This window comes from Halichoerus grypus, chromosome 5 (assembly GCF_964656455.1).
Source record: "Halichoerus grypus chromosome 5, mHalGry1.hap1.1, whole genome shotgun sequence".
Classification (NCBI taxonomy): domain Eukaryota; kingdom Metazoa; phylum Chordata; class Mammalia; order Carnivora; family Phocidae; genus Halichoerus; species Halichoerus grypus.
The window spans coordinates 61,735,079-61,759,190 of NC_135716.1; the positions used below are offsets into that span (position 1 = coordinate 61,735,079).

The window sequence follows — 24,112 nt, forward strand, 5'->3', positions numbered from 1 at the left end:
CATTTCTTGGTTAAGTACTGGATCAAGAGATCCTATAAAGCTGTAGTTGTACAAATAAGAAGCCAGCATATTTAATGCCTTTCTGGCTCAAAGGAATTTTGACTGCTAGACTACTAATCAATGCTTTCCAAATTCACTAAGGAAATTTTCCGTATGTACTACTACTTTCGTGCTTGGACTAAATTAAATTCGGAAATCTTCCAAAATTTGCATAATTAACTTGTTAATCAGTTTTATTGGAGAATAAAGTCAGACAAGAAAGATGAAGATCCAGGCTAAGAGTTATAATCCAAGTACTGGATTTTTTTTCATCCCTTGACAATTTAGTCATTGATTTCTCTCCAGATTTTGATGAAGCATTCCTTCTAAGAAACATCTTCTTAGGGGAACTCTCTTACACTGTTGGTGGGAATGCAAACTGGTGCAGCCACTCCGGAAAACAGTATGGAGGTTCCTGAAAAAGTTAAAAATAGAACCACTCTACAATCCAGCAATTGCACTACTAGGTATTTACCCAAAGGATACAAAAATACAGATTTGAAAGAGTACATGCACCCCGATGCTTATAGCAGCTTTATTAACAATAGCCAAACTACGGAAAGAGTCCAAGTGTCCATCGACTGATGAATGGATAAAGAAGATGTGGTATATGTATACACAATGGAATATTACTCAGCCATCTAAAAGAATGAAATCTTGCCATTTGCAACAACATGGATAGAGCTATAGAGTATTATGCTAAGCAAAATAAGTCAGTCAGAGAAAGACAAATACCATATGATTTCACTCTTATGTGGAATTTAGGAAACAAACCAGATGAACATAAGGAAAGGGGGAAAAAAGAGAAAAGGAAGCAAACCGTAAGAGCCTCTTAATGATAAAGAACAAACTGAGGATTGATGCAGGGAGGTGGGTTGGGGATAGGCTAAATGGGTGATGGGTATTAAGCAGGGCACTTGTTATGATGGGCACTGGGTGTTATATGTAAGTGATGAATCACTAACTTCTACTTCTGAAACCAACATTACACTATATGTTAACTAACTAGAATTTAAATAAAAATCTGGAAGAAAAAAAAAATCATCTTCTTTACCACACTTGGTTCCCAGTTTTAGAATAGCTGGATACTTTAAAAAAGCCATGCAACAGAAGAACAATTATTCTACCATCACACAAGGGCCCCAAGCTCAAGTACTTAAATCACAAGGTAGAGCAGGGCTTCATCATAATCACCTGGAGGGCTTGCTAATTGTTCCAGCATTCCCAATACAGATATGGGGCCTACAAAGTTGCATTTTTAAGAAGTTCCTAGTGATGCTGATATGGATAGTACTGGTCCAGTACTGTAACCCATTACAACTAGCAAAAGGAAAGGTGCATGGAGCCAAGTCTGGGGAAGGTCTTTCAAGTCTTTTCATGAAGGTTGACCTCTCCAGCTTTTGCACTGGCTAAGGAAGCTGAGCATTCACCAGCCACCCAGGGCTACTGATACTGCCAATTATTTCACAGCTGATAGGACTCCTTTTTTATTTTTTATTTTTTTAAGATTTATTTATTTATTTGACAGAGAGAGACACAGCGCGAGAGGGAACACAAGCAGGGGGAGTGGGAGAGGGAGAAGCAGGCTTCCCGCGGAGCAGGGAGCCCGATGCGGGGGCTCGATCCGAGGACCCTGGGATCATGACCTGAGCTGAAGGCAGACGCTTAATGACTGAGCCACCCAGGTGCCCCAGGACTCTTAAAAAAAGAAAAAAAAAAGATTTAATTAATTAATTTATTATTTTAGAGGGGGGAGCAAAGAGGGAGGTGCATTGGGAAGGAGAGGGAGAGAATCTCAAGCGGACTCTGCACCAGGGTGGAGCCCAACTTGGGGCTCGATCCCATGACCCTGAGATCATGGCCTGAGCTGAAACCAAGAGTCGGATGCCCCACTACCTGAGCCACCCAGGCTCCCCTGATAGGACTCTTTTGTAAGATCACCTTTTGTGGAGTTGCGGAGAAGGCAAACATTCCACACGCTCAGACTTCAGTAGGCACGGACAACAGAAAGAGTTTTCCATTGGAAAGCATTAAACTTCCCTCAGCAAATAACCGGAAGTGGCTTTCAAATGACCCTGATATCCCTTTCTGTACATTCCCTTTCAACGTCTGAAGAAGGTAGGTTCCACAAATCCTTGGCGTATGGGAACTACTGGAGTCTGACAGTGGCCCTGCACAATGTTGAAGTTTTGTTGTATTTATTAAACAATTGCTATGCACAAAGATAGGTTTATGACCACTACATTTTATTTTAGATCTTTACATAGTTATTACTAGCAATTAAGGAGGCAGTGAGAGTTACTTGCTTTTGTTTTAATGAACCACCCCACCTCCCCAACCCAGTTTTCCAATTCTGTCCAGCTCTCTGCCAATCACGCAGGCTGGGCCTCTCCCCCCATCTATCACCTCTTCTTTGAAGCACTGGCCGACAGATAGAGATGCAGCAAAAAAATGAACTCTGAATTACACAATATGATCCCCAAAACAGACCAACCCACTGTGATGTGCAAGGCATATCAGGTGCTCTGGGGACCCCAAGCTGAATTCTCCTCCCGACAAAAGGGAACTGGGAAGATTGGCCAGACCTAACCGGGAGAGCAGAGCAAAGGGCAAGGGAGCAAACTTCCAAACGACTTTGTGTGTCTTCAGTCTTGTAGCAGCCACTTCTCAGAAGAAGACTCAGAAGGAGTCTAGTTCCAGCCGAGAAAGGGCAAGAATTTTGGAGTCTGAGTCTTCCAGTTGTCTGACTTCAGGGAGAATATTCCACCCCTATGTGCACTGCTGTGGGGCCCGGAACACGACTGAGAAGTGGTGCATCTTGAACTGGGGGCCTTTTCTCCTTCTTCCCTTCCCCCTCTCACCCCTTCATGTGATTGTCTGCTCCTTCTTCATTCCTCAAATACCACAGCCCCACGATCCCCCGTGCCCGGCCCTGACTACTTTCTTCACTTTCTTCTTTCCTTTTGCTCTCCCAAGTCTCCAAATTTCTTCCATTTCCTGCTTGTGGATCAGACTTTCCCTTTTATCAAGAAGTAACAATTTGTGCTAATATCGGCCAAGCAGTTACCAAGTATTAGACCTTTCATAGTCCTTACTTCACTTTATCCCCACCGCATCTCTAGGAAGTAGGTACAACTACTCATTTTTTTTTTTTTTTTTAAATAAGGAAACTGAGTTTCAGGCTAGTTGAGGAATCTATCCAAGATGGCTCAGCAAGGGGCAGAAATGGGGCCACCCCACGTTAGAGTCTTTGTTAACTGTTCTGTGTGTGGATTTTGTTTCTGAAGTGTCTTTTCACTTTAAAAGATCTTGTACGCCTGAAGAATTTTGAACTGGCCAAATTAACGGGGGGGACTTTTTTTGGGTAAAAAACTGGGTGTCAGGTGTTGCTGGTGTTTCCAGACACCTGCCAGTGTTCCTGACTGTATCGACCCCAGGAGAACACAACGGGACATCAGCATTGTGGCCACATACTATGTACAGGCCCCCTTTCACCTGACAAACAGAACGGGACCCTCAGTGCTCAGTAAAACAAAGAGCTGTTGCTGGGCGAGACAGTGGACTGGCGTGGCTGAACATGAATATTCAAGACCACGAGTCACAACTCCATGAATCCGAGGGTCTCCTCTATTTGTATTTAGCATTGTGTAGTTGTGAGACAACTTGCAATGATTAATTAATCCTTGGTGCCGAGGCAGAAGGTGAAATAATTCGTGCACAGTCACGCAGCTGGTCATTCTCAGGCGGTGAGTGCGTACTGGAGTGCTTTGTTTTCCAGAGACAGAAAGAAGATTGGACTTGACTTTCTGCTTTTGTGCCTGCGATCCAAGAGATCCAACCCGCCCCCCGCCCCGTCCCAATCCCTGAAATTTTCTAAAAGGAGGGCAGGTGGCTGCCAGCTGGCCTTAATCCACACCCTCATGACATCATCCTCAATATCTCCAGTCCCTGGAAATTCCACCCACTGAGATCCCACACCCCCAGTGGGCCTGTGCCCTAGCCCCAAGGAGGCCACAGGAGCCCTCCCTGAGGCTCGGCTTCCTGGCTCGCTGGGCGGAAGCAGCACAGTCTGGTCCGTATATTGCGCGGGGCCGCTGGTGACTGTTTCCCCTAGTGCAGTTTTAACTGAGGCTGTTCGCAGTAATACCTCCGTTATCTATCACAGTAGGGGGAAGGCGGGTCTCCAAATACGTGAATTGTCATGATACGTTACTTTAACTGTTTCGAGGCAGAAACTTCAAACAAACAAACGCAATGGAACCATTCTAAGGCATTCTGCCTTTGCCCAAAGAACTCCCCAAACTCTGTGGCTTATCACAGAAAAAGGGTTATTTCTCCCCGTGTGAGTTATGTGGCGCCTGCAGAGGGCTGTGGCTCAGCCCTGCTCCATGGTGTGGCTCTTTGAGTCTTCTTTTTAGGACTCAGGCTGAGACAGCAGCCCCTGTGTGAGACACACCATTCTCATGACCCACCCCAGGAGCCGGAGAGCTGGTAGAAATTTGGAATGCCGCTCAAAGCTTCTGCTCGCCCTTGGCATCCGCACACCTGCTTATGCGCCCTTGGCCAGTGCAAGCCATGTGCTGGCGCCCAGGCTGGGTGGGGATATGCTCTGCTCTGGGCAAGTCCCATGCAGTGGGCAGGGACGTTGAACCCTGGTCATTTGTCTGGTGGGGGACGGGTGGCAATAATTGGGGATTACGAGTTAATCTACCACATACACTTTCAAAAATTAATTACATATTTTCTAGCCTTCAAAGAATACTGGGAATGAGATCACTGTTCTGTTTTGTTCTTATGGCTCTGGGTCATCGTTGTTAACAATTCAGACATTCCCTACGGGATATGAGGATATGAAAAGCTGTTTGACCACTACGTAAATGACACTGGACTGATACTGCTTGGAATTCCTTATGGATGCTTTTCACAGTATGGTTTTTACCTCCTTTGCAAATATCACTTCTAGTTACTAAGTGTGTTTGCCTCTCATAATTCCACTTTCTTTCCTCTAATCTGCCAGAAAGATGGCTTGTTGAACCTTGTTAGATCTGTGTTTAAAGTAAGAGTGAAGACATGGGGGTCTCTCTCAAGTGCCGTATGTTGGATTTTGTGCATGGATGCTGTGACAAAAGCTTCATGGGGTTATTAGATTCCTCTTTGTTTTTGTCTGGTTGGTTGAGGGTGTGGGATAAACGAAGTTAGGAAAGAACTGGCTTTGGGTAAAGTTCCATAGGGAGAACCCCTGCTTTGCCATTTTCCACATGTAACAAGAATTCTTTTCTAGATAGTTGACTAAGCATTACAGCTACCTGCCACTTCTTGATCAATTCCATTTCCTTTTACTTTTTAAAGAGGATTTATTTATTTATTTGAGAGAGAGAGAGAGAGCGCACAAGCATGATGGGGGAGGGGCAGAGGGAAAGAATCTCAAGCAGACTCCCTGCCAAGCGAGAAACCCAACGTGAGGCTTGATCCCATGACCCATGAGATCACTACCTGAGCTGAAACCAAGAGTTGGATGCTCAACCAACAGAGCCACCCAGGTTCCCCCAACCCCTATTTATTTTAATTGTCATACACATTATATTCAGCAATCTTTTGTAGAGCCGCTGAGTAAGGGACTTAGTTAGGCCCTACTGGAGATAATGAATGAATGAGAAAAGAGCCCGGCTTTCGATGGATAGTTACATACAATGCTAGGTATAATTCAGTTCCAGAATGTGAGCAACTGTCCTCTTTCTAAAGGTAGGGCAGACAGGACACTTCGAAAGGCTCCAGGACTCCCTAGAACGTGCATGATATTCACTTTGGTTTATACTACCTTGAACATCATGGTGGAGTCTGATGTTCATCTTTTTTGGATGAAAACAAACCCTTAAAAGCCATTATTTGCCGGTCAAGATAGATGAAAGTCAAATGTTTCCAACCTGGTTAGCAGACAACTATTTCTTAGCTAAACGTAGTTATTCTCTGAAAGCCTGACCTTACGTTGATAATAATTGAACTGGGAGTAAGATTTTTCATATGTTTAGGTGTTTTCTTGTATCTCAAATCCTATTAGAAGATATATTTGTTCTTTCATAAATAAAATAACTCCTGTGTTCACAATGCATCCCAGTTCAGGAAAGACTGTCATAAATTAACAAATTTGCTCTTCACCGGAACTTAATAGGAAAGAAGAGCCAGCGTTGCTACTCCTTCTTTAATGCAATGCTACCCCCCACAGGAGGTTCATAAGGCTGAAGCTAAAACTCACCGCACACTCAGGTCTTCTGATTCTGCAGCTGGTGGGTTTTCCCCTAATAAATCAGTTCTTTTTCACTTTGCCTCGTTATTTTGTGAATAATTTCCAACTTGATTATCCATGGACATATATGTTAAAAAATGAAAGACTAAGGTAATGTGCAAACAGGCAAAGAAAAAATGCATTTGCGTGAGTTGTAAACTTTTCGTTGCTACTTTTTTCTACAACTTAGGCAAACAGAATGTTTGTATTAAGTTTGTTTATTCTTTCTGCATAAACCCACTGACCTGTGAAAATACAAAGAAGAACATCCTTAGTAATAGGAATAGGGGTGAGCTAACGTGTTAATGTTGTTTTCTAATAATTTTAGCAATACTATTATGTTGATCAGAGTATTCATAATAGAATCATAGGCTTAAAAATATGGGGAAAACAACTTTTTGGTAAAAATATGTCTATGAGATAATTTGGATTGAATATCTTTTTTTTTCAAGATTTTACTTATTTATTTGAGAGAGAGAGAGAGGACAAGCAAGGGGGAGAGGCAGAGGGAGAGGGAGAAGCAGACTCCCCACTGAGCAGGGAGCCTGACTCGGGGCTCTATCCCAGGACCCTGAGATCATGACCTGAGCCAAAGGCAGACACTTTATCGACTGAGCCATCCAGGTGCCCCTTAAGGATTAATAACTTGAGGACAGTCCTAAAGATAAGTTCATTTTAACATTTTCACGGTCTTTTTACAAACACACACTAGAAAGCTGGATTGATTGCATTGCTGAAAATGCATTTGTAGATGACATGAAACTTGATGAAATAAGAAAGGACTGCGTGGTAGGGAGTGAGCCCCTTCTTGGGGGATGGTGGCCAGAAAACTGTAGTTTTCCAGGTAGGAGTCATGGGAGAGAAGGCAACAGAGTGGGACAGTTATTCCTGGAAGTTCACCTCACCTTGAGTCATGGGTTTGCCTGACCACGCGGATGAAGGAAGAGGCCAAAAAAACATTCCATACAATGATGACAAGGTACAACATTGCTTTATTTTGTCTCTGATGGCAACAACCTGTTTTCCTCCAGACACATTCTGAGCTCCTATAATTTCTGTTACTATGTGTTGAAAGGAAAAAATACATTCTCATTTTTGACTGATGCAAATAGTCCTAACTTATTTGGCAAGGACTTCTCATTGTCTACCTCATCATTCATTAGCTTTTTCATTTATAATAAGATCCTGATTTTATTTGAGTGGCAACCTGCCCAGCTTCAGGTGACATCACTTAGCTTTCCTTGTAGCTCTCTGTGCCCACATGACTGAATCTTTTCCAATGAGATGTAATGAAAGGGTTGTATGAGACTGCTGGGAGTTTCCGTACAAGAGTGTGAGTGGCCTTCTGTCATATAACATGGCCGGATCGTCATTGGTCATTCTTGGACCACAAGATACTCTCACTGATGGAATGCTCCAAGGTGGAGCAGAGAGAGAAAAGAAGCCTGGGTCCCGAGTGACCACTGTCCCAGCCCCGCCAGCCTGACTTTGAATTTCTTTTACTTGAGGGAAAAAAACCTTTTGTAGCTAAGTCACTACTTTGATTTCTGCTATGTGTAGTCAAATTTCCAATTACACTGAACGAACACTATTGTTTTTCCTATTCTATCACCATCCTAGATTTGAAATGTTAGGAAAACATGGCCTTTTAAATCAAACCAGAAGAATTTCGTTTATATTCAGAATAGAAAAAAAAAACAAAACACCTGTGGTTAATGAGCGATTTAAAGACACAAAGAACTACACAAATAAATGTGTAATTACAAAGTATGGTAAGTGCTATGAAATCCATAGGGGCAAGTGAGAACATGATATTCTCTCAGCAGGCATTAAGTTCCAAACTAATATTTAAGGCAGTGTAAGGTTTCCGGGTCAATTAAAGAATGTTAGAAATCTCTCATTAGCTATGAAAATGAAAAACAGAAATGGATTCCTCTATCTTTTGGTAATTTCCCAGGATTCAAGTGGATTTTATTATGGTACAAATTGCTCTTTAGCTTCTTTAAAAAAAAAAAAGCCTTAAGTCTTTTATGTGGACAATATACCAGTACTGTACCTGAGTCTTTTTTTTTCTAGTATGAATACTTTTATGTAACTGAAGGAAACTAAGCTACATATTTTGAAAATGAATCCATTGAGAAGATAATAGTGAATCTTAAAAGATTTCTATAATCAATTGACTATTCCATCCACATTAAAACACTGATAATTGAAGTCTTTAAAAAATTTTTTTACATAGGGGTGCCTGGGTGGCTCAGTCGTTAAGCGTCTGCCTTCAGCTCAGGTCATGACCCCAGCATCCTGGGATCGAGCCCCACATCGGGCTCCTTGCTCAGCGGGGAGTCTGCTCCTCCCTCTCCCTCTGCCCCTCCCTCTGCTTGTGCTCTCTCATGCTCTCTCTCATAAATAAATAAAATCTTTAGGGCGCCTGGGTGGCTCAGTTGGTTAAGCGACTGCCTTCAGCTCAGGTCATGATCCTGGAGTCCCGGGATCGAGCCCCACATCGGGCTCCTTGCTCAGCGGGGAGTCTGCTCCTCCCTCTCCCTCTGCCCCTCCCTCTGCTTGTGCTCTCTCATGCTCTCTCTCATAAATAAATAAAATCTTTAGGGCGCCTGGGTGGCTCAGTTGGTTAAGCGACTGCCTTCGGCTCAGGTCATGATCCTGGAGTCCCTGGATCGAGTCCCGCATCGGGCTCCCTGCTTGGCAGGGAGTCTGCTTCTCCCTCTGACCCTCCTCCCTCTCATGCTCTCTGTCTCTCATTCTCTCTCTCTCTCAAATAAATAAATAAAATCTTTAAAAAAAAAAAAATCTTTAAAAAAATTTTTTTTCTTACATAAAAAGAGCTAGCGTTGTTTCTGCATTTAGGTAGATAGGGCTGGTGACCCACTCAAGGAAGTTCACCCAGGCCAACTTAATGCAGCCTCTGTCCTTTGCGTCCTGAAGGAGTCCCTGGCGGTACATACTGAGGCCGTATTTCCAGGTCAGACTGTGCAAAACTCGATGAGAACAAAACCAACTCCTCTGCAGGAATGTTGGGGCATATTTATTTATAAGAAAAACTTTAATTATCTCTCTTCACCTGCAGATCTTTTCCTCTTTTCCGTCTTCACGCCTGCAAATATGACTTTTGTTTTTAGTTGAAAATAGGAATTCTGCCTTTACTTGGGTAGCGAAGTTTTCCTGAAAAATTCAAACTCCTAAAACTCAAGGGCCCTATGTGTTAAAAGAATTTTTTAAATTTTTTTTTGCATTGGTGTCGATTATGTGTCAGTTACACCTCAAATTAGGATTTTGTAAACTCAAATTAGTAGTAACTGACATACTACTCTTAGACGGTGAGACTGATTCCATGGCAATTACTGAAGGCTAATTCAAAGTTATCATTGATAACTAGCAAAGTTGAGAAGGAAAAGAATATGAAATCCACAAACCAAAAGACCTTATTCAATTTGATTTATGTTTAACTACCATGAAATGGAAATTATTTGGTAAATTCAATTTAGTCTAGCTTATGTTTCCCCAAACTGTTTCATGTCATGGCACACAAAGAAAATAATAATACTGATTATGAACAGCACACAAGTCTGCTCATGGCTCAGAGGGGCTCTCATGGTGCCAGACGTCCCAGCCATCCTGAGAATGATGAGGTAGAGACCTTGACACACGTATTATATAGATCTGTGACCCACTGCCAATGCAGAGTGACCGCTAGGATGTTGTGATCTAAAGAGCCAAATTGGGCTATCAGGATTTTTATATCGATGTGGCTGTCTGCTCAAAAATGTTATGTAAAGATATTGAAAATAGAAGATTAAAAAAAAAATCAAAAGCTTAATTTCTATGCTTGTAAGTATGTACTGTATATAGTGGTGTTTCTTAGAGTAATTAAAAAAAAAGGCAAGTAACTTGATTTGACATGTAAGAAGAATTAACTGGATGATCACTTAAATCTCCACCTCATAGAACCACAAAATCATAGAGGTCATAGACTCATAAACTCAAACTCATAGACTCATCAATCAGGAGTAGACTTTAGAAATCATCTTTTTTTTTTTTTTTTCCCCTTAAGAGAGATGGGGAAGGGGGAGAGGGAGAGAGAGAACCTTAAGCAGACTCCATGCCCAGTGCAGAGCCAGATGTGACCTGAGATCATGACCTGAGTCGAAATCAAGGGTCAGATGCTTCACCAACTGAGCCACCCAGGCGCCCGACATTAGAAATCATCTTATGTGACTTCTTTTAAAGTTGAGGAAACTGAGGTCTTGAGTGACTGATAGTACCATTTGTATCGAATTACACTGTACGAAGATTTCACATACTGTTTCTAATTCAAATCTTCCAGTAGTCCCTGGTGGCACTGCTGTTATCCCTATTTTTTCACAGGTGGAGCCAGAATCCGAGAGGCTAAATGGCTCACCCCAAATTGCTCTTTCTCAAAGTGGAGAAGGAAACCTGCACCTTGTACCTTCCTACTCCATCGTGATCACATTTGAGCTATACATTGCATCTGATGCAAAACTAACTTCAGGCAGTTTCCTTCTAGTTCCACAAGTATTTTTGCCTAAATCAATTCTGTCTCAGGTTAAGGGACTTGCTGAAATGATGAACTGCATTTGTGCGATGAAGAAACGTCTTCTGCCCCACCACACCCACATACCTAAAATTTGTGAAACCCTTTCCAACATTCTTTAGAGTGTGTGGAACTCCTGAGGTTTGAAAGCAGTAACTCCCAGAATGAAGAATGAAAAATTAAATGGTTTCAGTGATCTACAAGTTGGTGGATCCATAGTTTTGATCTTAAAACATTTCCATCCCTATTCTTTCTTTTTTTTTTTTAAGTAAGTCTTGTATCCTCTACTCTGGAAATCAAACATCACTATTTAGCCATACATGCATCTACTCGCAATATTCACATTTTATCAAATGGCTTGCTCTCCTCCCCCAAAAATATTTAGAAGGAAAAACTTTCTTCATAGAATCTCCTCCCTTTGAGAACTCTGGGATCCCATGACATCCTGGTTAAACCAGACATCTGTGCTTTCAAATACATGTTCAGGGATCTCTATGCTTACTTAAAAAATGTTAAGTGGGTATCTTTTCTTTTTACTTTCTCTTCCTTCTCTTCATTCATCTGAATAAAAAATGTCCTATAATTCTCTTTTTAGAGCCAAATCTTCTCTCCTTCCTTATAAGGTAAGTGTATAATAGCGAATTCGCAAATAACATGTTAAGGTAAACAAGTGGTATGAAAAGTGAGAATGCATTTTCCTTAGTTCCACTGCTTCCGTTTTTCTGAGTAAAGACACAGATAAAGTTCAATGATCTTTCACACTGCCCTGACAACTCTGGGCAAGTGTAACTGGCATTGTGCTTCTCAGAGGAGATGCCAAATTGCCCTTACCTGGGTTAAGACTAGTTGGGATTTGCTCTGGTCTCACAAATGGCAGTCATCTCAAGTTAATATGCTTTACCATCATATTTCTGTAAAATGTGGATGCCATTTCTTTGACATTGGATTGAGTTCAGTAGGAAATTACATATGGACCTGGAGATGTCATCCTGTCTTTCCTATAAATCCTGTCCTGTCCTTCCCACTCCTGACCCATCATTCTCTGTCTCCCTTCCCCAAAACACACACTTCTATTCTGTTTCTTCCCTTCTTTTTTCCTGAATTCTCCTTTTCAGGAATCCTTTAGCTGTGCCATATAGGAAAGGGTATGAGCTTTTTAGGTTATAGATTCATATTGCATCGTGGATAGTTTTTTTAGTCCAGGTTCATTCGGGTTAGTTTAGAGTGATCCTAAGAGAGGTATTAATAAGCCTCTACTGATTTCATTAATGAAATGCTTGCCATCACCTATGTGACAGGTCCTGTGAAAGTTACGAAGAGCATATTTCCTCCAGGAAATACAAGTGTACAAGAATGTACACTCCTAAGGAAATCACCAATAAAATGAGAAGACAACCTACCGAATGGGAGAAAATGTTTGCAAATCATATATCTGATAAGGGGCTAATATCCAAAAAATATAAAGAACTCATACAAGTCAATAGGAAAACAACACATAATTCAATTAAAAAATGGGCAGAGGATCTAAATAGACATTTTTAAAAAGAAGCCATACAGATGGCCAACAGACACATGAAAAGATGCTCAATAACATTAATCATCAGGGAAATGCAAATCAAAACCACAATGAGATATCCCCTCACACCAGTCAGAATTGCTAGCATCAAAAAGACAAGAAATAAGTGTTGGTGAGGATATGCAGAAAAGGGAAACGTTGTGCACTGTTGCTGGGAATGTAAATTGGTGCAGCCACTATGGAAAACAGCGTAGAAGTTCCTCAAAAATTCAGAAATAAAGCTACCTTGTGATCCAGCAACTCCACCTCTGGATATTTATCCAAAAAACCTGAAAACACTAATTTGAAAAGACATATGCATCCCTATGTTTATTGCAGCATTATTTACAATAGCCAAGATATGAAAAACAACCTAACCGTCCACTGATGGATGAATGGATAAAGAAAATGTTATATATACATGTGTGCGTACATAAATATACACATATATATACACACCCACACACAATGGAATACTATTCAGACACAAAAAAGAATGAAATCTTGCCATTTGTGACAACATGGATGGAACTTGAGGGCATTATGCTAATTGAAATAAGTCAGACAGAAAGACAAATACCATTATATCCTCACTTATGTGTGGAATCTAAAAAAAAACAAAACAAAACAAACAAACATTCCCCCCTCCTCGAAAAAATAAAACAAGCTCACAGATACAGATAACAAACTGGTGGTTGCCAGAGGGGAGGTGTGAGTGGTGGGAGAAATGGGTGAAGAAGGTCAAAAGGAATGAACTTCCAGTTACAGAACAAATAAATCATGGGGATGTAATGCATAGTATAGTGACCATAGTTAATACTGCCGTATTGTATGTTTGAAAGTTCTCATCCCAAGAAAAAAAGAAAGAAATTTGTTTTGTTTTAAAGATTTATTTATTTATTTGAGAGAGAGAGCGTGAACGGTGGGAAGGGCAGAGGGACAGAATCTTTAAGCACAGAGCCCGACGCGGGGTTCGATCCCACGACCCCGACATCATGAACTGAGCTGAAACCAAGAGTCCGATGCTCAACCGACTGAGCCACCCGGGTGCCGCAAAAGAAAGAAATGTGTCACTGTGTGTGCTGATGGATGTTCACTAGACTTACCGTGGTGACCATTCTGCAATATATACAAATATCAAATTATGATGTTGTACAGCTAAAGCTAATACAATGTTCTTTGTCTGTTACATAGCAGTTGGAAAAAAAAAAAAAAAGAATGTACACTCCTCACCGTGGTCAGCACGGTACAGGACCAGGCACAGAAACCTGGACAAGAAGTCAAGAAACGCCATCACCTCAAGAGAAACAGCTTGTGCGGCTGTCCTGGCGCAGAGACAGCTCCTTGCAAAAGAACAGGGCCTGCTGCTGGAGAAGGAGGGGAGGTGGGTTTGGAAAGAAGTTCTGAACCTGAGTATCTGCTCTCCCACTAACTCGTGTGATTTCGAAGGCGACACCCTCTTGGGATCAGTAGTTCCTCATCTCTACCATGTAACAGCCCTACCTGTCTTCCAGAGTGTTCTTACTATCACATGATTTAAATGGGTGCACTACTTGATAAACATGAAAATGTCTTATAAAAATGAGGCACTCTAATATCTTGGTCTCTATTTACAGAAAAGAATCCATGTCATTGTGTCGGGGGAAAAGTGGCTTAGGGGATTATCACTGTCTCTAGGACAGAAGGATCTGGAGGCTGTGTGTATCTCTTTTCTCCTATTGTGGCATCTTCCTCACCCATCAGATCTGATCAATCACTTATCGTGCTACTTTTGTCATCTAAATGTTTATCAATTCTATTTCCTTTCCTCTATTTCTTTCTTTGCTTCCATAGATCATGGCTTCATCCCTTTTCCAGATCATTGTAATAGCTTCTAATGGTCTTTCTGTCTCCTGTCTGCTTCCTCTTAAATTCATTTTCAATTCACTTAGGTACCACAGCAATCTTCTTAGATGCTACTAGCCTGCCTAACCATGTCTCTTCCCTACTCAAAGTTCAGTGCCTTCCCAGTCACGGCCCTCGTATTAAAAACACCTAGATTCAAGCACTTGCTGATTGTCCAATGTAGTATTGCCCAGCCAACTCCACTCCCACAGAAATGGTGGAACCCTTTTTTGTTTGTTGAGAAGTACAGACATCAGTGAAGCCTTTCTTAATCTCCCCCTGCCACTTGAACTTATTATGTATTCCCCAGAAATTCTGTGTTCCTCCTCTGGACTCTAGTAATATCCTGTGCATTATCTCCACCTTTGAACTATCATTTCCCCCTGTAGAGCCCACTGGAATTTGGCACAGCATACAAGCTTGGGAAATGTTTGTGGAATAAGAGAATGGATGTCGAGATGGTAATGCACTTACTCCCTTATGGGTATTCCTGGTACCTAGATGTAAAATATTTTTAAAAATATATAGGCTATGTCACATTCTGGTCTTTTCAGCCATATCTAAACATCCAGTTAGTAATTGCCTAGGGCAAGATGTTTTCATATTTGCATGTCATAGTATCATATGAGAAAAATTAGGATATTTAAAAGCCTTTGTCAAATAACATGTGATCTTTCATCTTTTAAAGCCTTTCCTTTTTCAATGAGCCTCAATGTCTCCAAGAGGTCATTTTCATTCAGTAGATTAAAAAAAAAAAAAAAAAGGAATGAAAGTTGTGACAGTCTGACTTTATTCCCAACCCATTTGAAAGCCGTTTTGTAGCTCCCACGTTGGCCTTTCTGAGCACAGAGGCTCAGGTATTTGGATTCAGAAGCGGGCCCTCAGCCTTGCAGCATGGGGAAAATTCCCCAACAGATGTGCCCCGTGCTTTTCAAAGCCAGCCCCGGACACTAACAGGTATCCAGCTGGAGGGCTCAATCCTGGCTTACCTCACTGTGTTTTGGAAATAAATTAAAGCTTGCAAAAAGAAAGAAGACTGGAGTGTGGGAAGGTTCAGACCTGACAGGATTTTCTGTTTTCTCTCATTGTCCCATTTTTGCTCAGGACTTTGTTTCTGAGGCCCTGCTCTGCAGAAACCAATACCAAGCATCCGTCCCTCATCTTCTAGACAAGTGCTTTCAAAACTCACTGAACTGTCTGACTCTATGGGGTGGACTCCTTCATGCTGACATATTCTAGAAAGGGTTTCTGGCCCTCGTGCATTGGCAAACTTAATCTAGAAATCTCAAACCAGATTTCTAGTCACCGACTGCAGACAGATGGCCGTGGCTTTTAGCGTTTAGCTTCTATGGCATCATGCAGCAGACCAGCGGGGAGACGCAGGACTGAAAAAAAGAACTCAATGGCTCAAAAAAGGCAAGGCAAGCCAAAAAACACATAAACAACCAGACAAAGCAAAACAAAAGCAGGTTGATTACTTCTCCCCCCTCCCAAATCATTTTCTCAGGTTGTATAATATTTTAATTACATGCATCTGGAATGAAATAAGAGTTCTGAGATGACATAGCCTCAGAGGAATCTGAAAATGAGCAAAGGGAGCAAGAAGTTGAAAGTCAAAGTTGCCGTCTTATATTGCACAAAGCACGACAGGTAACGGATTCTCATTTCAAACGTGCCGAATTTGCCTTGATGTCCCTGACATTCTGGCAGGGTATTAAGTGTTTCCACAGGCCACTCTGTCCTTTGTGGTAAAAATGGGAAGCACATAACTTTAAAATCAGGGAATGGCTTCATCATGAGGGAGAATTTTCTTGAATGGTTCACATTCCTGAAGTACACCTAAGATGCCCGCCCCCACGCTGAGAGTAGAGCTGAGACTTTTTATGTCTATTTAATATAATATACCCTTGGAGATCAGAAACTGGATCAAGAAAGTCTCTTAACAGAATTATGCATATTTAATGATAGTTTCTGGCAGTAGAAATCCATTCATAGGACATGAGGTTGAGGTTATTAAGAAGAAATGTATGAAACTTCCAAGTGATTGCTACCTTAGGGGATGAGAAGCAATTTTCAGCTAGGGTACCAGCATTCACCCAACAAACCTCTAAGGAGCCCCACTGTGTATCATGGGCTGTCAGGGATGCCCAGAAATCCAGGTATTTGTACCTGGTTTGCTAACTGATCTCTTTCCACCTGCAGACAGAAACCGAGGGAATGGGGCGCCTGGGTGGCTCAGTCGTTAAGCGTCTGCCTTCGGCTCAGGTCATGGTCCCAGGGTCCTGGGATCGAGCCCCGCATCGGGCTCCCTGCTCCTCGGGAAGCCTGCTTGTCCCTCTCCCACTCCCCCTGTTTGTGTTCCCACTCTCGCTGTCTCTCTCTCTCTGTCAAATAAATAAATAAATAAATAAATAAATAAATAAATAAATAAAAAAGAAAAGAAACCGAGGGAACGCCCAGAAAGGCCCAACTCAAGGGCTTCGCTCTCTCCCAAGGGCACAGGTGCTCTTAAAGATGTGCACAATGCAAGTCAGAGATGCTGATAATAAAAACTTACATTTATTGAGCCCACAGTGTGCCAGGAACAGTGCAGGAACTCCCCACGGAACAGAGGAGGTAGGACTATTTTCCCCATTTTCAGCTGAAGAACTGAGAAGGAGAGGTCAAATAGCTTTTCCAAGGTTACATGACCAGTTACTGCAAGGTCAACTCAGGTAATCATGAAGTAGGACATCACAATGCCTCCCTGGGAGGGCCACGTTGGACAGGTCTTCTACCATCTCACCAGATTTCCTGGCAGTTACCATTCTATGTCTTGCTTCTGTGGTTGATTCTTCTGAGACACCGGTATAAAAATTGGAAATTACCTCCACCTCACTGCTCTAAATGAATAGGAATTAGTGAATATTAGTGAATCACATACCAAACATCCCTAGAAAAAAGAAATATCAAGTACCCGCATTCTGGGGCTCCAACCTCAGTGATTTTATGTTTGTCAAAGGATTACCTTAAAATGCAACCCACTTTAGCCTGGAGAATGTGGCTAATGGATTATATTCTGCCACCTTCCTCGGCCAAATGTACTTAGTAGCACAGGGTGTCCTGCTCATCACGGCTATTAATAAACATGAATAGCAGGTTGCAAAGAGAGTTTGAATGTCCTCTGATGTGCGGTATTAATGGTAGGACATCAGCTATTTTTAATTTAAATTGCAAATGATACTCAGGATCATGGAGTATAAACAAAATGAGTTCCGGTAGCATGTCTGATGAAAGGTAACAGCGTTTACTTTCTGATCCTCTAAACTGTTTGAATAAGTCCTAGATGATGCCTTCTTTATGAGCTACAAGATGAATTTATGCAGGGGCCTTCACTGGTACCCACATGGACAGCTGCTTATAGTCTTTACACCAAACAGAAAATGGGTGCCGTGCCAACCAGAAAACCAGGAGGTCTAGGGAGATGATATATACAAAATACCTGGGCATAAATACTATAATAAATCATGATGGAGTCAAATTGATGGAGGGTTCTATTAGCTAAGTAGTTTTCCCCCTCAAGGAGAGTGAGGGGCTAGCGACAGCATGCAGGGCTCGCACCAGTTCTTCTTGGAAAAGGGTGGTTGTGTTGTTCCCTGACAGGTTGCATGTGTTTTTCCAACTGGCTCTGTTTAATTGGAACCTTCATCCTAGCTAAGCCAGTTTCATGGATTTTAAATTAATAGATACATAAGGCTAGAGCCATACTTCATGTATTGTGGTGTTAGAGGGGCTATTTGCCTTTTTCTGATCCAGGAACTGTTCCCTATTTTTGTAAATGGCTCTGAATTTTGGCTTTGGAGGAATCATTTCTCTCCCTTTGGTATACGCCATGAACTTCCAGGGATATCCATACTTCCCTCACCTCCCCCATAGGGTACCCTCTCTGGAACGCATTCTTTTTCCCTTCTCCTCAACAAGAGCGATCGTTTCGAAGACTGACCGTTGACCAAAACCAGATCATTCAGAAACATCCTTCAGAGGCTTTGTTGTTAGAGCTTAGAGGAAGCCAGTGCTCTGTCGTCCATTGACTTAATACTGTGAGGATGAGACGCTGGAGCTCTAGCAGCCACATTGTAAACATGAGAGCATAAACATGACTAAACATAGTGCTCTCCACAGCAGGGAGAGCCAAGAGAAGGAGGTAAGAAACACAGCAGGTGATTTTAACTGAGCTCCAGGATAAGCCCTCAGTGAGCAGTATAACCTGGAAGTATTATTTGTAAGACCAATCATTCCTTTGTTGTCTAATGCAATTAGGGCTGATTTTTTTTTTTCCATTTCAACCCAAAGCTTTTTAATGGATACATATTATATATAATAACACACATGTATATTATCATATACTATATATTATATATATAGATATATCAAACTTTAATTTAAAAAACAGCTTGCTTTTGTTTAAAATAATCCTTATGAAGTCTACTATATTTCACTTCCAATAAGCACATTTCTATCTGAATTATTTAAAATTTTTTTCAGTTAAGTCTTAATTAATTATGAATGGTAACTTTGTGTTTAGGACAACTTAAAAATATAGTTCCTGTTAAATATGTATGACATCAATTGTATAATTGTAACACATTCATTTCACAGGCCTGCAAAGTTTGTAATCTTGCTAACCTAGACAAATTGCCTTTGGATACCGTTATGCTGTCTCATTTCTCTTAAGTCTCAAAAGAGTGGTGAAATAAAATCGTATAATTCACTCATTTGTCGAGGAAATGCAGTTCATGACATATGGAAGACCAAGCCGAGCTCACCAAGGTTGAAGTTTCAATTGGTAATAAAATTGATATGAGCAAAAGGAATGCAATAGTCCTGCTTTTCTGGCAATTGTTTCTATGTATTATAAAACTTCAATGACTGGTGATGCTTCTAGAAATATATTCCTATTCTTCAGAGTTGGCATCTTCAAGTGCACTAGATTCTTGTTTCTTATGGCATACAAGTAATTCCCATAAAGACCGAGTTAATAGTAAGTCACCCAGAAGTTGACCATGCCTGATTTAGTGAAAATAGCTATTATGTATCTCTTAATTAAGGAGTTTCTCAAAGAGCCATTTGGCTCTAAAGATGTAATATTGTATGACAGACATTTAAACAAATCATTTGTAAATGCTTCCTGAATTTTTCAATTTTCATCTGGTCCTTGGAGATTGCCTATTTAATTAGGAGCTACTTCCTGGAAGAACTGCAAGTAAGCAAACGTAAGTGTTCGATAATGTGAAAGGTACATTATCAAGTATACTCAGCCTCGAGATGAACGTCGATCACGTAGCTCTCACTAAAGTCATTAATAGAAGATTTTCCTAACCCATCAATAGCTTCCTTCTCATTCCCTTTCCATGTCACAGTTTTTGTCATCATTGTAACTGGTGAGTGTAAAACTCCCTTAAGTGGGGGAAGAATAGTCAACTTCACAATGGAACCTTGCAAATATTTTCTCCTGGTCTGTTTTTGTCTTTTAACTTTGTTTATGGAGTTTTAAGCTATTCACAACCAGCCTTTGATTTTAGCATTCCAGACTGGGGGTAAAAATAACCACATTCTTTTCAACTCGGTTTGGTTTTGGAACAAATGGCCCAAGGGCCCTCAGAGTTAGGTTGTACCACTCTCCACAGCCCAGTACAACCCTGAACTCACTGGAATTACTGGTATCAGTGATCAGGTTTTTCAACAGCTTCTGCACAAAACCAAGCACGGAGAAGACTGTGGTAGAAACAGTAAGAGCCAGGCGAGTGTTCTTAATCACTTGACCAATCGGGATTCTAATCAGTGATTTTCTTAGTATTAGTACTTCCAGATTAATCCGTTTCCATATTTAAATCTTGGTTGTACTCACAAATATTCGAAACAGCAGTAAATCTATAATATCTAGTCACCCGCTTTCTTCTTGCATATTTTTTTTTCCATTTTCTTACTGTAGAATGCATTTAAAGATCACACAATGCACTCTCTTTTTCCGAGGGTCGTGAAAGCACAAACTTCTTTCTGTTTATGAGCAGACCTTTCTAACAGTTATTAATAGCAGTAAAGTATTTGTTGTTGTTTTGGAAAAAAAAAGGAGTTAGTGACCTGTTTTTCACAATGCTGATGAATCTATTCTATTCATATTGCTGTCCGTTTTTCCTTTTCTCAAAGAATTGAAGGTTGTGGTTTTTTTTCCCCTCTAAATATTGAAAATTCTTTTAAGGTTCAATGAAGCTTAAAGCTTTCTCATGTGTCTATTTTGAAACAATTATTTATTTATTTATTTTTAAAGATTTTATTTATTTATTTGAGAGACAGAGAATGAGAGAGAGCACATGAGAGGGGGGAGGGTCAGAGGGAGAAGCAGACTCCCTGCCGAGCAGGGAGCCCGATGCGGGACTCGATCCAGGGACTCCAGGATCATGACCTGAGCCGAAGGCAGTTGCTTAACCAACTGAGCCACCCAGGCACCCTTGAAACAATTATTTTAAGACAGAATGACTTGTTTCCTTAAAAGACCCAGGGGCAAAAAAAACCTTTTTAATAAAAAGATATAAAGTTTGAAGTTATATGGTGACTGAAGAATAATTCTGTAATCTAAATGGATATGTTGCTTCATCTAAAGGCTCCTTTCTCAATGTTCTTGAGTGGAGTAGCAGTGACTTCGTGAATACTCTTGCTTCCTAACCCCTAACTTGTTCACCTTGGAGTGCCAGCAAGCTAGAAATTATCCTGTCGTAGGTTATTTGCTGGCAAGTGAGTCTCAGATCTTCAGCTAAAGAGGGCCACTGCCATTAAGGATGTGAGTTCCCGTGCTTGGCAGCAAAGCGTTCCCTCGGTAGAGGAGTGGTGGTGTGTTTAATCAGCTTAGAACTGCCTCTTTTTCCTGTGGTGACACTGAGCTGTGGAACCACCACCCAGCAGAAACAAAACAAAAGGCCTTCTTGGTAATTACAGGGAAAGGGAAAGAAAAGGCGTGGGTTATAATGTGCCTGCATTTAAAAATTGATTCCAGAATAAAAAATACTTCTAAGATGACATTAAGATATAGGGTCCCCACTGGGCTTTCTCTTAGTCACAGTGCAATGGACTTCTCAGCTTCCATATTAATTACTGTAATCACAACTCTGAGGCAAACACATGTATTGACTAAGAAGGACTTTTTTGGGGAATATAGTATGAACAAGTTTTGGGGAGGAATAACATGATCTTAAAAAATGAGAAATCATTTTTTTTTTACCCACCAGTAGGAGCCAATACTCAATGGGTTGGGATGGAAAGGGAGGAGAGGCTGATGGTGGCTTGGGTGAGCATTTGTCATGAGGACAAAACTATCTTCCAAGCTTATTGTGGGCAGAGCGCCTTATTGGTGGGGAAAGGGAAGTTAAAAAAGAATACTGTTATTAAGGAGGGACTGATATATTTGGAAGCTCTTCCTTTACACACATATAAAGATAAAATAGCTTTTTAAAGATCAACACTTACAAAGCACCATGGGACAATGTGAGGAGACAGCATAGGCATGAGGTAGGCCTGATGATTGAGAAGTCAGTTTCGCGTGGTATTTGGGCAGCTTGGTGGGTAAGAACACAAGCTCAGGAAGACCTGGATTTAATTTTCAAACCTGTTTCTTGTGTCCTGAGCATTCTTCTTCATTCCCTTGTCAGTTTTCTCTTCTGCAAAATGGGATAATAATCATGCTGATCACCTCATACCATTCTTGTGGGGATTGCAGAATTGGTACAGGTGTCAAAGTGCTCACATTCTGCCTGGCACCCAGAAGACCCTCAGTGAGTGCCTTGTCCTTTTCTCGCTCTATTCCACTCCTTCTGAGCAGCTACTTATGTAGGATACCAACAGCTTCAACCTCTTCGGAAAATACAGTTGTCTAATCTGATACATTGGTCCAAGGGGATAGAAAGTGTTAATTTAGGTATGGGTTCATGTCACTATTGAGGTTTAGTTAGATATCTCTCTCTCTAAGATAAAGGAGCCAGATTAGGTGTCCATAAGCGAACTGTGACTCTCTAGAGTCATGACCTATGAACTCTAGAAAGAGATACAATTCATTCAAATGGTTCATCTGGTTACTTGAGTAGGGGACAAACAATGAAATCTGTAGAGAACCTCTAAAAACAGTTTTAGGCAGTTACTTTGTGATTTCATCAACGACAAGTTAAGGCAGAATAGGCATAGCCCATGTAATAATAACCAAATTTTAGTTTTCTGGAGACTTCTAAGGGGTGGTGGTTATATTTAACTGTCTCTAAGATTCATCTTAGCGATGAGTGTCTAAGAGTAGCAGACTGAGCCTTCCCAACGGTCCATTATGTCTCAGATTCTATACAGACTGTGGTTCTGACCACCAATAACTGTGTGTCGAGTAGAATGAATGTATATGGAGAGTAAGTCTTAGACATGCCTGCTTTTACTGTCTTCTCAGAGTGCTTGATGGTCAAGTGTCTTTTTTTTTTTAAGATTTTATTTATTTATTTGACAGAGAGAGACACAGCGAGAGAGGGAACACAAGCAGGGGGGTGGGAGAGGGAGAAGCAGGCCTCCCGCAGAGCAGGGAGCCCGACGCAGGGCTTGATCCCAGGGCCCTGGGACCATGACCTGAGCCGAAGGCAGACACTTAATGACTGAGCCACCCAGGCGCCCAATTGGTCAAGTGTCTTTTTTTTTTTTTTTTAAAGATTTTATTTATTTGATAGAGAGAGACACAGTGAGAGAGGGAACACAAGCAAGGGGAGTGAAAGAGGGAGAAGCAGGCCCCCCGCTGAGTAGGGAGCCCGATGCGGGGCCCGATCCCAGGACTCCGGGACCATGACCCGAGCCGAAGGCAGACGCTCAACGACTTGAGCCACCCAGGCGCCCCATTGGTCAAGTGTCTTGATGAGCCTTATACTCAGACACAACTCCTACACTTGGTGTCAGCAGTAGGGCAGAATGAATGGGGTTGAGAGTCCAGCAAGACTCCTCAAACTCTAGCTCTCCTGGGTTGGAGGGAAAAGCAGAGTGCCTGCTGCAATCATAAACTGAATGTATTTACTGCCCTTATTTCATCTCTCTTTTGGTCTTTCCCTGAAGTAGAAAAATGAACTCAAATCACCAGACAGTACTGTTAATGAACTGATAATGTGTGGCAACCACCCCCCAACACAGTCCCGTGATTCTCACCTCCTGGTATTTACACTTTCATATCATTCCCTCCCACACTAAGTAGGGCAGACCCAGGAACCAATGGCATATGGTGGAAATGATGGTGTCACTTCTGAGGCTAGGCCCTAACAATAATTGTTGCTCTGCCTTGATGTCTTAGATCACCTGCTCTGGAGAAAGTAGCTGCCATGTTGTGAGGACACTGGAGTAGCTCCATGGGGAGGACCCCATGGCAAGGAACGGAAGCTTCTCATTAACAGCCAGGACCAATGTGCCGGCCATGTGAGTGAGCCATCTTGGAAGAGGACCCTCCAACCCCAGTCAATCCCTCAGATGACTGCAGTCCTGGTCATCGTCTTGGACTGCAATGTCATGAACAACCTGAACCAGAACTTCTCAGCTAAACCGCTCTCAGATTCCCGACCCACAGAAACTATACGAGATAATCGATGTTTATTATTCTTTTAAGCCATTTACATCTAGAGTCATTTTTAGTGCAACGATAGATAACTAATACAGGAGGCTTCTAAAAGATTGATTCCATGAGTGACTGGAGTGACCTTTCAGTTTGGTTGTGACAGTGTTAACTGCTAATCATTTACGA

The 24,112-nt window shown here is 41.5% G+C and overlaps 1 protein-coding gene across 5 annotated transcripts in view; it reads right to left on the reverse strand.

Annotated features, from left to right (window-relative positions):
• Positions 1-24,112, reverse strand: part of SULF1 (sulfatase 1) — a 175,230-nt gene that overhangs the window by 94,118 nt on the left and 57,000 nt on the right. The window lies entirely within an intron of this gene.